Raw genomic sequence first — 16,888 nt, forward strand, 5'->3', positions numbered from 1 at the left:
AATGAGATAATTCGTTCAAATGAGATACCAATTCGTTCAAACGAGATACTAATTTGTTCAAACAAGATACTAACTCGTTCAAACGGATTAATATACCGGTAGAATATTTCGTAGTAGAATATTTAAACTTGATGTAGATGTTCATTAGGTGAATGTCTTGACTGATTAACATTTCACACTATTAAAGCTAAGCAGAGCCAAGAAATTTCATTCGTAGATGCTTTGGGACAAGATAACTTTGATTCTAGCCAATGGAGAGTGATGAAACTTAGTATATAGTTTCACTACCAGGTGCTTCAAAACCATGACTGAGTTTTATCGTGAACATTTTATGCTTAGACTAAGTATAGATATTCAGTTTGATTGCTTGATACTTTCGCAAAAGATAAATGTGCAATTAATTGATATGCGTCATCTATTTAATTTGGGATTTCAGCGGGGGACACCAGCCTCACTGTTGGCTTGTTTTGTATTCAACTTATTCAAAAGATAGTTTTATTTGTAAGTATTTATTTGTATTCAAAGGTATTGTTGAACTTGTAACAGAATCTGATACATTACGTAAAATACAGGTATCCTGTGGGGTAACAGGGTCATTTAAAGATCGACCTATCAAAGAATGGTTACAGAGACATAATCCAACTGAGTTAGAATATAGAAAGGTTAGTTTAACAATAACTTGAATATGGTGTTTATTTCTTGAAATGATGATACTTTTAACTGTGCAAATCTTTAATCGCAACCCCTGTCAAAACATTGTACCAGCAATATACAAGTGTTGATTATTGTTGTTTATCATTTCAATTCTGTCTAATAGTCGCAAGCTCCCCATCCCAAATTGTCTCATCTTAACTTGGGCTGTCATAAAATACTGCAATATCGAAAAATTAATTGTCCCCTGCATTTCGATGAAAGCCGGAACTATTAAAATGGTCTGTCTATCTGTCGGTCCGTCTTTTTGGGACACAATAACTTTCCTTCTAATTGAGCTAGAATATTCAAACTTGGTGTAGGTGTTTATTAGGTGAGTGCCTTGATGGTGTTCAAAGATGAGTGTTTCTTCATAGGGTAAGCAGAGGTAAGCAATAATAATTGATTCTTTTACAGGAAAAATATTTCTCGGCAGCTGCTCATATTACAAACTAATTTTCGCATACATTCTCTTCGTATGGATTATTGCTACGAGTTTATGAAAGTTACAAAGAAATATTTTAAAATATGAAGGCGCTGAATGAGTTGTAATTAGCTTAATTTTACACCTTTTTTCCACCTTTAAATCGAAATTGCCCGAAAATGAAATCGAAATTAAAAATTCTGAGCTCAAGATTCTGTGCGCCTTTACAGGGCGCAGCACCCTTTTAGTTATATCAGATTGGTTATTACAGCTGCTTTAGAAATTATGTTCGTTTTATTTTTTAAATTGCTTTATCATTAACTGTACCATTAGGAGCTGCATCTTTTGGTTTAGTACAAATAATATCTCTGAAATACTTGCGTTGGGCAAGAACATGATACTAGCAGTAGTTTCATTTTACTTTTACAAGGTTCTTAAAACAAATGTTGAGTTGCCCAACGTGCGTGTTTCTAAATTCAATTTATTGTTCCAGCTTTCTGTTATGTTGCGTAAAAAAGGTAATCTTGATTATCCCGGCCTGTTAATCAAACGTAGAATGGTCGGTAGACTGGTTAAGCAAGACTACTTTCGAAACAAGGGCACGTAACCTATTTTTTACTCACACATGCTCAGATGTTATGGCCGACGCTCGGAACCATCTTTCAGTGTAGTATTCATGGATGATTAAATGGTCATAGCTTATTACGTACAGCATGACCGTTTATTTAGTGACAATAAATGTTTGAAACTGATTTAAGGCTTGGTGTATATATACATATTGTGGCGTAATTGTCGAGATATTTCAATAACTCAATACATATTATAGATCGCTAGAATCGTAATTAGGTCAGCTATCTGAATGTGTAACCTTTTAAATCCTATTCCAGACATTTCAAAGTCTTATTGGACTGCTTCATGCACAATACCTCCGAAGGGACTCTCGATAGAGGAAGTTTAAAAAAAAATCGTTGGAGTAGTTTTCGAGATAAAGGCGTCCAAAAACGCTCCAAATCAGAAAATACTTGATTTTCAGCGTCCCATATTTTCAAATATGGTCATCGTATCTGTATGAATTGGGTATCATATACGACAGTTCAATCTCCCCTCGACCCAATGATACCATAATTTCTTGAATCCATTGATATTGGACGGAGAAATTGCATTTTTCCCCAAAACACCCATTTTTCGCGTTTTTTTTAAATATCGCATATTATTTCGACTACTTCCAGTTTACGGATTGTTGTTGAAATTGCTTCATCCAATGGTTTGACCATATGACGTTATGTTCCAGGAGTTTCAGAAACATCGATTAATCCTTTAAAAAAAAATATAAGGGTTGGAAAATGGGCAGAAAATTTTTAAAAAATCGAAAAATAAAGGGCAATAACTTGGAATAAAACTTATATTACTGGAATCATATTGACATAAGGTTTCCAATAATGTAGGTCAAATTTGAACAATTTGAAAAATAACAAAAATTGTCTCATAAACAACGTGTTTTCAATTTTAGAACTATAAAAGTCATACACAAATATTCGAAATTGAAAAATGTGAGATAGCCATTGTCTCAGAAAAGATTTAGGGTTTCCGAAAATGTCATTTGTTTGAAGCGACCAGCAATAGCGCCATACACGTGGGAGGGGTTGATTGTCAAATTTGACACTTCAAGGAAGAGTTGATGAAAACTGCCACATACTGGTTTATCCTATCCATGTTTGCTTTCCTATCGGTTCTTGCATAAGATTTACTGTTAAGCATATCTTTGCTTTAGTGTGTTACGTTTAATTTGATCGGGAGAAGTGTTTGTCAACGTCAACCGACAACACTGCAAGAATTGGCCATGGTACTACATGTGTTCATGTGTAGGCAATAAAAACAGCAGTGCAGTTTTGTATTGTTTCTGAATATCCCCTACTTTTTTTGAAGAGTATATATAGGACTACCACTATTTTTGCAAAATTTCAGTTTATTTTTCTAGAGCTGAAACAGTAAAAGACTGTCAGATAAAAACAGCCTGAAGCGAATTAGCTGAAGGAACAACTATGGAAATTTGTTATTATGAGACTTTCTGATCTATTTTGAGCTATTTTTCTTTGAGATAATTAATGCATGGTTCATAGTAAAAAATACTATACGGTTTAACACATACGTATGGACAAAATTTGTTTGTGGACACTCTACAGGTCAAACTTGAAATATAGCTTTATCTCCCTAAGATCTCGGTTCCGTTCGATATTGGCATATATCGCACCATAACTTCATGGATTATGGCCCCTGATTGTACGAAAAATTGGTATATCAAGGTTGTGGACTCTGTAGAGGTCACAATTTTAATCCGATTTTGATAAAACTTGAAATGCATATTTATAACCCAAAGATCTTGATTCCTTTCGATATTCGCGCATATCGGACCGTAACTTCCTGAATTATGGCCCCTGATTGTACGAAAAATCATGTTTTAGCTTGTGGAACCTATAGAGGTCAAATTTTTATCTGATTTAAAAAAACGTATTATTTTATCACCGTTACACCCTAAGGACGGCTGAGTTCGAATTTCGTAAAAAACGGCCCAAAACTGACAGACAAAATGGCGGCCCTTCGTTCTCAAATAGCGTAAAGTATGGTATATCAAAGTTGTGGACCCTATAGAGGTCACAATTTTTATCCGATTTTGTTGTCCCCCGCCTTTCGAAGAAAGCAGGGGACTATTAAAATGGGTTCGTCCGTCTGTCTGTCTGTCTGTCTGTCTGTCTGTCTCGTCTGTCTGTCCGTCTGTCTGTCCGTCACACTTTTTGGGACACAATAACTCTCTTCCTAATTGAGCTAGAATGTTCAAACTTGGTGTATGTGTTTATTAGGTCAATGCCTTGATGGAGTTCGAAGATGAGCATTTTCCGCTTAGGGTAAGCAGAGATAAGCAATTTGATTGGTTGATGCTTTGGGACACGATAACTCTCTTCCTAATTGGGCTAGAATGTTCAAACTTGGTGTATGTGTTGATTAGGTCAATGCCTTGATGGAGTTCGAAGATGAGCATTTTCCGCTTAGGGTAAGCAGAGATAAGCAATTTGATTGGTTGATGCTTTGGGACACGATAACTTTTAATTGAGCTAGAATGTTCAAACTTGGTGTATGTGTTTATTAGGTCAATGCTTTGATGGAGTTCGAAGATGAGCATTTTCCGCTTAGGGTAAGCAGAGATAAGCAATTTGATTGGTTGATACTTTGGGGCACGATAACTCTCTTCCTAATTGAGCTAGAATGTTCAAACTTGGTGTATGTGTTGATTAGGTCAATGCCTTGATGGAGTTCGAAGATGAGCATTTTCCGCTTAGGGTAAGCAGAGATAAGCAATTTGATTGGTTGATGCTTTGGGACACGATAACTTTAGTTCTAATTAAGTGAGATTGATGAAACTTGGTGTATAGTTTCATTACAGTAATACCTTGACTAAGTTTGATAATGAGCATTTTCTGCTCAGGGTAAGCAGAGCGATACGCAATTTGATTGGTCGAGACTTTGGAAAACAATAACTCTCCTAATTTGATTGTCCCCCGCCTTTCGAAGAAAGCAGGGAACTATTAAAATGGGTTCGTCCGTCTGTCTGTTTGTCTGTCTGTCCGTTCCGCTTATGGTAAGCAGAGATAAACAATTTGATTGGTTGATCTTCGAATTGAGTAAATGTTCATGCTTATTGTCCCCCGCCTTTCGAAGAAAGCAGGGAACTATTAAAATGGGTTCGTCCGTCTGTCTGTTTGTCTGTCCGTTCCGCTTAGGGTAAGCAGAGATAAACAATTTGATTGGTTGATGCTTTGGGACACTATAACTTTAGTTCTAATTAAGTGAGAGTGATGAAACTTGGTGTATAGTTTCATTACAGTAATACCTTGACTAAGATCGATAACGATAATGAGCATTTTCTGCTCAGATTAAGCAGAGCGATAAGCAATTTGATTTGCTGAGACTTTGGAACACAATAACTCTCTAATTATTTTCCTATTTCGGCGGGGGACATCAGCCTCACTGTTGGCTTGTTGAAACTTGAAATGTAAGTTTATAACCCAAAGATCTTGGTTCCTTTCGATATTTGCGCATATCGAATTGTAATTTCCTGAATTATGGTTTAAAGTATCGTTTGGTAGCTCGATGTATAATACAATACAGCATTGTATGACACTCTTCTTGAAAGCCGGTTCAGTGCTCCTCTTGCAGGTCTAGTTAGGGTTTCACACTGCGTAGCCAGTATGAAACACTATTGTTTTTGTTTGGATTATTAGGGTTTCACACTGCGTAGCCAGTGTGAAACACTATTGTTTTTGTTCGGATTATTATTCTTATTATTATTATTATTCTTATTATTTGTTTTTGTTTGGATTATTAGGGTTTCACACTGCGTAGCCAGTGTGAAACACTATTGTTTTTGTTCGGATTATTATTCTTATTATTATTATTATTCTTCTTATTATTATTATTTTTCCATTTGAGCATATCTCAGAAACTACTTGTCGGATCGGTTCGATGTCTTCGGTTTTACTGGGAAAGTGGGTTTGACTTAAATTTTAAAGCTATTTCCAACGTTCTGCGACAATGCGAAATGTCCAAAATCACCGAAGTTGTCGTTTTTCGATATTCTGCCGTAATGTAATCAATAATTGTCGGATTGTAATATTTGATACATTTTGACATAGCCAGAGACAAGGCACATAGCTAAGGTTCTTTGGATTTTTTTATTTTCGACGAATCTTCGGAGATATCAGGCGCCAAATTTTGAAAAAATTTTACGAAAATTTTTTTTTATTAATGAATATTTTTATGTGGTATTTTACCAAGGGTTAAAGGGTCATCTGATTTGACAAAAAATGTCACCGTATTTTTCCTTGGCATCCATTGGCTGATTCAGTTTTTCAGTCCTGGATTAATTATTTATTGTTCGATTTGTATAAAACAAAGTTCATATGTTCCGCAGTCCAAAATGTCATTTTTTTGTTACCGGTACATTTTCCTTTCGGCAACGGAAGTAACATAAATTTAGCAAAAACTGCAATTTTGAGAGTTCTGTACCACTTTTTGAAAGCAAATATTATTTTTTTCGAATCTGGTATGACTGAAAGGGTGTGCCCTGTAAAGGCGCAGAAAACATCGGACTCACTTTTTTTAATTTCGATTTCGTTTTCGGGTAATTTCGATTTAAAGGTGAAAAAAAGTGAAAAAATGAACTATTCAAAACCCATTCAGGCTTTTCATATTTTAAAATATTTCTTCGCAACTTTCATAAACTAGTAGCAATAATCCATACGAAGAGAATGTATGTGAAAATTAATTTGTAATATGAGCAGTTGCCGAGAAATGGGCAATTTTGCATGAGTCACTATTTACGGTAGTTTGCCTGTATAAGAGTCAATTATTATTGGATTTTCATAAAAGTGACACCATTTGATGCGTAATGTCAATTTTAACAAGGTCAAACCAATTTAACATTTTCAATGTCACCGGAAATGACGTAATTTGGGCAAAAATTGTATTTATAACCTTCAAAACCAGTAATTTATTCAAATGAGTCTTATTTGTTATTTGTTTAAAATTTTGATATTTGACTCCAATCAACTAATAGAATGAACCCAAACGATCGTATAGATATCACAAAATGGTTTCTAACTTGTTCAGTTGCGGAGAAATAGACGATTTTCAACAGGTAACTTTTCAAGGTTTTTGGTCCATAAAAGTGTCAATTATTATTCGATTTTCATAAAATTTCCAGTGTGTGATACCTAATGCCATTTACGATTTCATACAAGTAATTTGACACTTTTTCTGTCACCGGAAGTAACGTCATTTTGGCAAAAACTGTATTTTTAGCCTTCAAAACAGATATTTTATTCAAATGAGTCCGATTTGTATTGTTTTTAAAATTATGATATTTGATTCCAATCAACAAATAGATTGAACCCACACGATCATACAGATACCAAAAAATGGTTTCTAACTTGTACGGTTGCAGAGAAATGGACGATTTTCTACAAGTCACTTTTCAAGGTTTTTGTTCTATAAAAGTGGCAATTATTATTCGATTTACATAAAAAATTTCACCATGTGATGCCTTATGCCATTTATGATTTCATGAAACTAATTTAGAATTTTCATTATCACCGGAAGTAATGTAATTTTGTCCGGATCACTTACATGTAACAAATGTATACAATGAATTGATATTGCCGGATTTGGTTGATTCTGCGTACATTTTATTTGATGTGTGAAATGCTTACATGGAAACCTGTTTAATAGTTTCATCGGTACAGGAAGTGACATGTGTTCAAGGGTAACGGGGCACCGGTGAAACCCGTCATTACTGCGTCGCAGTTCTAGTTAGGGTTTCACATTGCGTAGCCAGTGTGAAACACTATTGTTTTTGTTCGGATTATTATTCTTCTTATTATTATTATTATTATTAAGCTTTCATATTTCATATGAAAGCTTATTGTTTCTGTTAAGATTATTATTGTTATTATTATTTTTTTTGTGTGTTTTATCCACAAATCGGATTTCTCATAATCTAACCATAGGATCTTTCTGAAACTTTTACCTATCCCCCCAAAAATGGGTGGTGGCTGTTGATTAAATATATTTTCAAAACATTTTACGAATCCAAAATCACCGAATTTTACGAACGAATGCATTTGACCTACAATGCTGTAACTTTGTGACTATTTGACCTATTTTACTAAATCTTTTTTCTTTGAGTACCTTGAGACAATTACTTCAAATCTGCAGATTCAGATTTTTGAATTTCGAAAATTCGTCGCTGTGATTTCTAACCGGGAGTTGAAACAAACTTGACAATTTCTTTAATAGTTGTACGATTTTCATGAAATTTAGCATGTAAGTAGACCTTACCAATGCGACTTCAAAAATATGATTAGAAATTTGCTAAATTATCTCCCCTTAATGAAATTAAGGATCAAAATTTTCAAAAAAATCATCGAAATATAGGTCAGAATGACCTAATTTTTCTTTTCGATACTAGACAAGTAATTACTGATTCATACACAAAAAATGGAGTTTGTAGCCCAAACCGGAAGTGCCACCATCTTGAAATGTGAAATATCGCCAAGGCTTTTTTGATATTTTACTTACAGACAAGGGAATTATATTTTCCAAATCCTTGAAGGAAAGCCCATAAAATGTAGGCAGTAGAATTTTGATTTAGGTCAACTGATGGACGCCATTTTGAATTGAAAATGAAAAATAGTAAAAAATCCACATTAATGGGCTTGAAAACCCACACAATTGGTCGTGACTTAGAGAATCTGTCTCCTATTACCGAAATTAATACATTTCAGGATAGCCTGGCTCATGGTCGAATGTTTGGTATTTGAATATTTCAAAAATTCGAATTTCGCCTTTGATGTTTTCCTTGCCGACAAGGTTGCTTTGAGTTTAGCTGGTTTTGACTTCGCGCTTGCGCTACGCTGGAACCAAACGTACCATGAGTACCAAATTCCGGCGAGGAACTTTTCACGCTGGTACCTAGGTAACCTGAAAATTTCAAGGTGATACCTGCATTCGTTCAAGTCGTTTGTTCTTTGCACGGCTCCAGATCGTTTTTTTTTTCTAAGTCAATTTACGGCTTCCATAAGGTGAAAGAAGAGGAATATCGCGCGAAACAAGCACCGATTGTCCGAAAACCATGAAATTTGGACACAATACGCCCATTACCACCTCGGACTCTGTGCTTTACTCACATTTTGATCCGATTAAAAAAAAGAGTTTTAGCAAAAAAAAAAAGATTTTCGGTCAACTGATGGTCTCCATTTGGAATTGAATATGAAGAACAATATTGAATATAAACACAATAGGATGTAATATGTTCAATGCGCTCTTATTTCTGAAATGAATGCATTTCAGGATAGCTTGAGATCAAGATCGATCTTTTGGTGTTTGAAAATTTTCAAAATTTCTCTTTCGCCTTTGACCTTTTACGTGCCGACAAAGTTGTTTGCAGGACAATTTATGCCTTTAATTTTCAAATTTTACAAATTTAACCTAAATATTGGAGCAGCTAAGGTCAATCTGATTCCAAAAATATTAGTTCCGTTCGAAGTTATTTCATTTATTTTTATTGATATTTTCCTGCCACTTTTTAGTTCTTTCCCGCCATTTTCGTTTCATGTTCTCATCCGTCCCGTTTTAAAACGGCTTGATCCATTTTTCTGAAACTTCTGGAACGGAAAGTCATTCCGATTACAGCAATCCAAGTCTCAGTTGTTTCCCTTTAGTTTTCAGATTATTTTGTTTCCCGGGTGCAATGTTTCTCACTATATTTAAACTTGTAACTTTGCGACTTTTTCACCGATTTTGATAATTATTTTTTTGTTGTTCTTTTTTCTTTTAAGATACTTGATATAATCCATGTCACGTGACGATGAATATGAAAGCTTTCATATCTGCATGGGACAGTAGCAGATCTAGTTATTATTATTATTATTATTTTTCCATTTGAGCATATCTCAGAAACTACTTGTCGGATCGATTCGATGTCTTCGGTTTTACTGGGAAAGTGGGTTTGACTTAAATTTTAAAGCTATTTCTAACATTCTGCGACAATGCGAAATGTCCGAAATCACCGAAGTTGTCTTTTTTCGATATTTTGCCGTAATGTTATCAATAATTGTCGGATTGTAATATTTGATACATTTTGACATAGCCAGAGACAAGGCACATAGCTAAGGTTCTTTGGATTTTTTATTTTCGACGAATCTTCGGAGATATTAGGTGCCAAATTTTGAAAATTTAAATTTTTACGAAAAACTTTTTATTAATGAATATTTTTATGTGGTATTTTACCAATGGTTAAAGGGTCATCTGATTTGACAAAAAATTTTTTGTCACCATATTTTTCCTTGGCCCCCATTGGCTAATTCAGTTTTTCAGTCCTGGATTAATTATTTATTGTTCGATTTGTATAAAACAAAGTTCATATGTTCTGCGGTCCAAAATGTCATTTTTTTTGTTACCGGTACATTTTCCTTTCGGCAACGGAAGTGACGTAAATTTAGCAAAAACTGCAATTTTGACAGTTCGGTACCACTTTTTGAAAGCAAATATTATTTTTTTAAATCTGGTATGACTGAAAGGGTGTGCCCTGTTAAGACACAGAAATCATCGCGCTCAGTTTTTTTAATTTTTATTTCGTTTTCGGATCATTTCAATTTAAAGGTGAAAAAATGAGCTATTCACAACCCATTCAGGCTTTTCATATTTTAATATATTTTTTCGAAACTTTCATAAACTAGTAGCAATAATCCATACAAAGAGAATGTATGTGAAAATTAGTTTGTAATATGAGCAGTTACCGAGAAATGGGCAATTTTGCATGAGTCACCCTTTACGCTAGTTTACCTGTAAAGGAGTCAATTATTATTCGATTTTCATAAAAGTGACACCATTTGATGCATAATGTCAATTTTAACAAGGTCAAACCAATTTAACATTTCCAATGTCACCCGAAATTACGTAATTTGGGCAAAAATTGTATTTGTAGCCTTCAAAACCAGTATTTTATTCAAATGAGTCGTATTTGTTATTTGTTTAAAATTTTGATATTTGGTCCCAATCAACCAATAGAATAAACCCATACGATCATATAGGTATCACAAAATGGTTTCTAACTCGTTTAGTTGCGGAGAAATAGACGATTTTCAACAGGTAACTTTTCAAGGTTTTTGGTCCATAAAAGTGTCAATTATTATTCGATTTTCATAAAATTTTCACCGTGTGATACCTAATGCCATTTACGATTTCATACAAGTAATTTAAGATTTTCATTAACACCGGAAGTAATGTCATTTTGGCAAAAACTGTATTTTTAGCCTTCAAAACAGATATTTTATTCAAATGAGTCTAATTTGTAATGTTTTTAAAATTATGATATTTGATTCCAATCAACAAATAGATTGAACCCATACGATCATACAGATACCAAAAAATGGTTTCTAACTTGTACGGTTGCAGAGAAATAGACGATTTTCTACAAGTCCCTTTTCAAGGTTGTTGGTCTATAAAAGTGGCAATTATTGTTCGATTTACATAAAATTTTCTCCATGTGATGCCTTATGCCATTTCTGATTTCATAAAACTAATTTAACATTTTCATTATCAACGGAAGTAATGTAATTTTGTCAGTATCACTTACATGTAACAAATGTATACAATGAATTGATATTGCTGGATTTGGTTGATTCTGTGTACATTTTATTTGATGTGTGCAATGCTTATATGGAAACCTGTTTAATGGTTTCATCGGTACCGGAAGTGAAATATGTTCAAGGGTAACGGGGCACCGGTGAAACCCGTCATTACTGCGTCGCAGTTCTAGTGATGATTGTTTTTACCAAAAAAACAATCATCCAACACGTTGGCAGTTTTATTTTCCAGTTGAGTATATCTCAGAAACTACTTTTCAGATCAATCCGAGTTATCTGTCGGCATCGGGAGTGACATAATTTTAACAAAAACTATAATTTTGACAGTTCGGTACCACTTTTTGTAAGCAAATATTATTTTTTCAAAATTTGATATTACCAAAGGGATGCGCCATGCAAATGTGCACAAAACATCGGACTCAGTTTTCTTAATTTCGATTTCGTTGTCGGGCTATTTCGATTAAAGGGTGAAAAACGGTGTAAAATTAAGCTATTTACAACCCAATCAGCGTCTTCATATTTTAAAATATTTCTTCGTAACTTTCATAAACTCATAGCAATAATCCATACGAAGAGAATGTATGTGAAAATTAGTTTGTAATATAAGCGGTTGCCGAGAAATAGGCAATTTTCGCATGCGTCACTTTTCACGTTATTTTGCCTGTAAAAGAGTCAATTATTATTCGATTTTCATTTTTTTTTTACCATTTGATGCCTTATGCTAATTTTGACTAGGTCAAACCAATTTAACATTTTCACTGTCAGAGGAAATGACATCATTTGGGCAAAAACTGTATTTTTAGCCTTTAAAAGAGATATTTTATTCAAATGTTTCTTATTTGTAACCATTTTAAAATTATGATATTTGATTCAAATCAACAAATAGAATGAACCCCTACGATCATACAGATACTACAAAATAGTTCCTAACTTGTACGGTTGCAGAGAAATAGACGATTTTCTACAGGTCACTTTTCATGGTTTTTGGTACATAAAAGTGTCAATTATTATCTATTTCCATAAAAAATTTCACCATGTGATACCTTATGCCATTTATGATTTCATAGAAATAATTTAACAATTTCATTAACCCCGGAAGTAATGTTATTTTGGCAAAAAATGTATTTTTAGCCTTCAAAACAAACAATTTTTTGAAGTGAGTTATATTTATTATTCGTTTAACATTATGATATTTGACTCCAATGGACATATATATTGAATCAATACGGGCATATATATGTCCAAAAATTGCTTATAGCATCTTCCCTTGTCGAGAAATAACCAATTTTCTCAGGATCACTTTTTAAGACTTTTTATCCATTTTAATTTCCCATTAGAAAGTCAACTAACTTAGCGGTAAGTTAGTAACAGCATCACCTTTTTGACATGTGTAACACATGGTAACAAATGTATAAATAGAATTGATATTGCTGGATTTGCTTGATTCTGCGTCCATTTTATAACACGTCTGCAATGTTTATGTGGAAATCTGTTTATCGGTTTCATTGGTACTGGAAGTGATATAAGTTCAAGGGTAACGTAGCACCGAAAGTGACATAAGTTCAAAGACAACGTGGCACCAGTGAAACCCGTCCTTACTGCTTCGCAGTTCTAGTTCTTCTTCTTATTATTATTATTATTATTTTTCCATTTGAGCATATCTCAGAAACTACTTGTCGGATCGATTCGATGTCTTCGGTTTAACTGGGAAAGTGGGTTTGATATAAATTTTAAAGCTATTTCCAACGTTCTGCGACAATGCGAAATGTCCGAAATCACCGAAGTTGTCGTTTTTCGATATTTTGCCGTAATGTTATCAATAATTGTCGGATTGTAATATTTGATACATTTTGACATAGCCAGAGACAAGGCACATAGCTAAGGTTCTTTGGATTTTTTATTTTCGATGAATCTTCGGAGATATTAGGCGCCAAATTTTGAAAATTTAAAATTTTACGAAAAACTTTTTTTATTAATGAATATTTTTATGTGGTATTTTACCAAGGGTTAAAGGGTCATCTATTTTTCCTTGGCCCCCATTGGCAAATTCAGTTTTTCAGTCCTGGATTAATTATTTATTGTTCGATTTGTATAAAACAAAGTTCATATGTTCCGAAGTCCAAAATGTCATTTTTTTTGTTACCGGTACATTTTCCTTTCGGCAACGGAAGTAACATAAATTTAGCAAAAACTGCAATTTTGAGAGTTCGGTTTTATTGCGCAGAAATCATCGCGCTGAGTTTTTTTAATTTTTATTTCGTTTTCGGATCATTTCGATTTAAAGGTGAAAAAAGTTGAAAAAATGAGCTATTCACAACCCATTCAGGCTTTTCATATTTTAAAATATTTCTTCGCAACTTTCATAAACTAGTAGCAATAATCCATACGAAGAGAATGTATGTGAAAATTAGTTTGTAATATGAGCAGTTGCCGAGAAATGGGCAATTTTGCATGAGTCACTATTTACGGTAGTTTGCCTGTATAAGAGTCAATTATTATTCGATTTTCATAAAAGTGACACCATTTGATGCGTAATGTCAATTTTAACAAGGTCAAACCAATTTAACATTTTCAATGTTACCGGAAATGACGTAATTTGGGCAAAAATTGTATTTATAACCTTCAAAACCAGTAATTTATTCAAATGAGTCTTATTTGTTATTTGTTTAAAATTTTGATATTTGATTCCAATCAACTAATAGAATGAACCCAAACGATCATATAGATATCACAAAATGGTTTCTAACTTGTTCAGTTGCGGAGAAATAGACGATTTTCAACAGGTAACTTTTCAAGGTTTTTGGTCCATAAAAGTGTCAATTATTATTCGATTTTCATAAATTTTTCACTGTGTGATATCTAATGCCATTTAAGATTTCATACAAGTAATTTAAGATTTTCATTATCACCGGAAGTAACGTCATTTTGGCAAAAACTGTATTTTTAGTCTTCAAAACGGATATTTTATTCAAATGAGTCTGATTTGTATTGTTTTTAAAATTATGATATTTGATTCCAATCAACAAATAGATTGAACTCACACGATCATACAAATACCAAAATATGGTTTCTAACTTGTACGGTTGCAGAGAAATAGACGATTTTCTACAAGTCACTTTTCAAGGATTTTGGACAATAAAAGTGGCAAATATTATTCGATCTACATAAAATTTTCACCATGTGATGCCTTATGCTATTTCTGATTTCATGAAACTAATTTAACATTTTAATTATCACCGGAAGTAATGTAATGTTGTCAGGATCACTTACATGTAATGAATGTATACAATGAATTGATATTGCTGGATTTGGTTGATTCTGCGTACATTTTATGTGATGTGTGCAATGCTTAAATGGAAACCTGTTTAATGGTTTCATCGGTACCGGAAGTGAAATATGTTCAAGGGTAACGGGGCACCGGTGAAACCCGTCATTACTGCGTCGCAGTTCTAGTGATGATTGTTTTTACCCAAAAAACAATCATCCAACACATAGGCAGTTTTATTTTCCAGTTGAGTATATCTCAGAAACTACTCCGATATCTTTGGTTTTACAGGAAAGATGGCATGACTTAGAGATTAAATCTATTTCGAACATTCTGCGACAATGCGAAATGTCCGAAATCACTGAAGTTGTATTTTTCTAAATATTGCCGTAATATTTACAATAATTGCCGGATTTTATCATTTGATAAATGTTGACACAGCCAGAGACAAGGCACATAGCTACGGGTTTTTAGATTTTTGATTTTCGTTGAATCTTTGGAGATTTTAGGCGCCAAATTTTGAAAATTTAAATTTTTACAAATTTTTTTTTTTATTAATGAGTATTTCTTTATGTTTTTTTTATCCAGGGCTAAAGGGTCATCTGATTTGAGCAAAAATGTGAACAATTTTTGTCTCAGTAATTTGCGTTAGCCGCCATTGGCTAATTCAGTTTTTCGGTCCTAGATTGATTATTTATTGGTCGATTTGATTAAAACAAAGTTCATATGCTCCTTTTTCCAAAATGTCATTTTTTTTGTTACCGATAGAGTTATCTGTCGGCATCGGGAGTGACATAATTTTAACAAAAACTATAATTTTGACAGTTCGGTACCACTTTTTGTAAGCAAATATTATTTTTTCAAAATTTGATATTACCAAAGGGATGCGCCATGCAAATGTGCACAAAACATCGGACTCAGTTTTCTTAATTTCGATTTCGTTGTCGGGCTATTTCGATTAAAGGGTGAAAAACGGTGTAAAATTAAGCTATTTACAACCCATTCAGCGTCTTCATATTTTAAAATATTTCTTCGTAACTTTCATAAACTCGTAGCAATAATCCATACGAAGAGAATGTATGTGAAAATTAGTTTGTAATATAAGCGGTTGCCGAGAAATAGGCAATTTTCGCATGCGTCACTTTTCACGTTATTTTGCCTGTAAAAGAGTCAATTATTATTCGATTTTCATTTTTTTTTTTACCATTTGATGCCTTATGCTAATTTTGACTAGGTCAAACCAATTTAACATTTTCACTGTCAGAGGAAATGACATCATTTGGGCAAAAACTGTATTTTTAGCCTTTAAAAGAGATATTTTATTCAAATGTTTCTTATTTGTAATCATTTTAAAATTATGATATTTGATTCAAATCAACAAATAGAATGAACCCCTACGATCATACAGATACTACAAAATAGTTCCTAACTTGTACGGTTGCAGAGAAATAGACGATTTTCTACAGGTCACTTTTCATGGTTTTTGGTACATAAAAGTGTCAATTATTATCCGATTTCCATAAAAAATTTCACCATGTGATACCTTATGCCATTTATGATTTCATAGAAATAATTTAACAATTTCATTAACCCCAGAAGTAATGTTATTTTGGCAAAAAATGTATTTTTAGCCTTGAAAACAAACAATTTTTTAAAGTGAGTTATATTTATTATTCGTTTAACATTATGATATTTGACTCCAATGGACATATATATTGAATCAATACGGGCATATATATGTCCAAAAATTGCTTATAGCATCTTCCCTTGTCGAGAAATAACCAATTTTCTCAGGATCACTTTTTAAGACTTTTTATCCATTTTAATTTCCCATTAGAAAGTCAACTAACTTAGCGTAAGTTAGTAACAGCATCACCTTTTTGACACGTGTAACACATGGTAACAAATGTATAAATAGAATTGATATTGCTGGATTTGCTTGATTCTGCGTCCATTTTATAACACGTCTGCAATGTTTATGTGGAAATCTGTTTATCGGTTTCATTGGTACTGGAAGTGATATGAGTTCAAGGGTAACGTAGCACTGAAAGTGACATAAGTTCAAAGACAACGTGGCACCAGTGAAACCCGTCATTGCTTCTTCGCAGTTCTAGTTCTTATTATTATTATTATTTTTCCATTTGAGCATATCTCAGAAACTACTTGTCGGATCGATTCGATGTCTTCGGTTTTACTGGGAAAGTGGGTTTGATTTAAATTTTAAAGCTATTTCCAACGTTCTGCGACAATGCGAAATGTCCGAAATCACCGAAGTTGTTGTTTTTCGATATTTTGCCGTAATGTTATCAA

The 16,888-nt window shown here is 33.4% G+C and overlaps 1 protein-coding gene across 2 annotated transcripts in view; it reads left to right on the forward strand.

Moving 5' to 3' along the window:
- The window catches only part of LOC126825420 (phosphatidylinositol 4-phosphate 3-kinase C2 domain-containing subunit alpha), a 684,289-nt gene that overhangs the window by 472,554 nt on the left and 194,847 nt on the right, over window positions 1–16,888 (forward strand). For both annotated transcript variants that reach the window (XR_008788423.1, XM_056101571.1), the window contains exon 24: window positions 526–662. The gene's annotated coding sequence lies outside the window, so the exon portion shown is untranslated. The remainder of the gene's footprint in view (window positions 1–525; window positions 663–16,888) is intronic.

Source organism: Patella vulgata, chromosome 6, assembly GCF_932274485.2.
Source record: "Patella vulgata chromosome 6, xgPatVulg1.2, whole genome shotgun sequence".
NCBI lineage: Eukaryota > Metazoa > Mollusca > Gastropoda > Patellidae > Patella > Patella vulgata.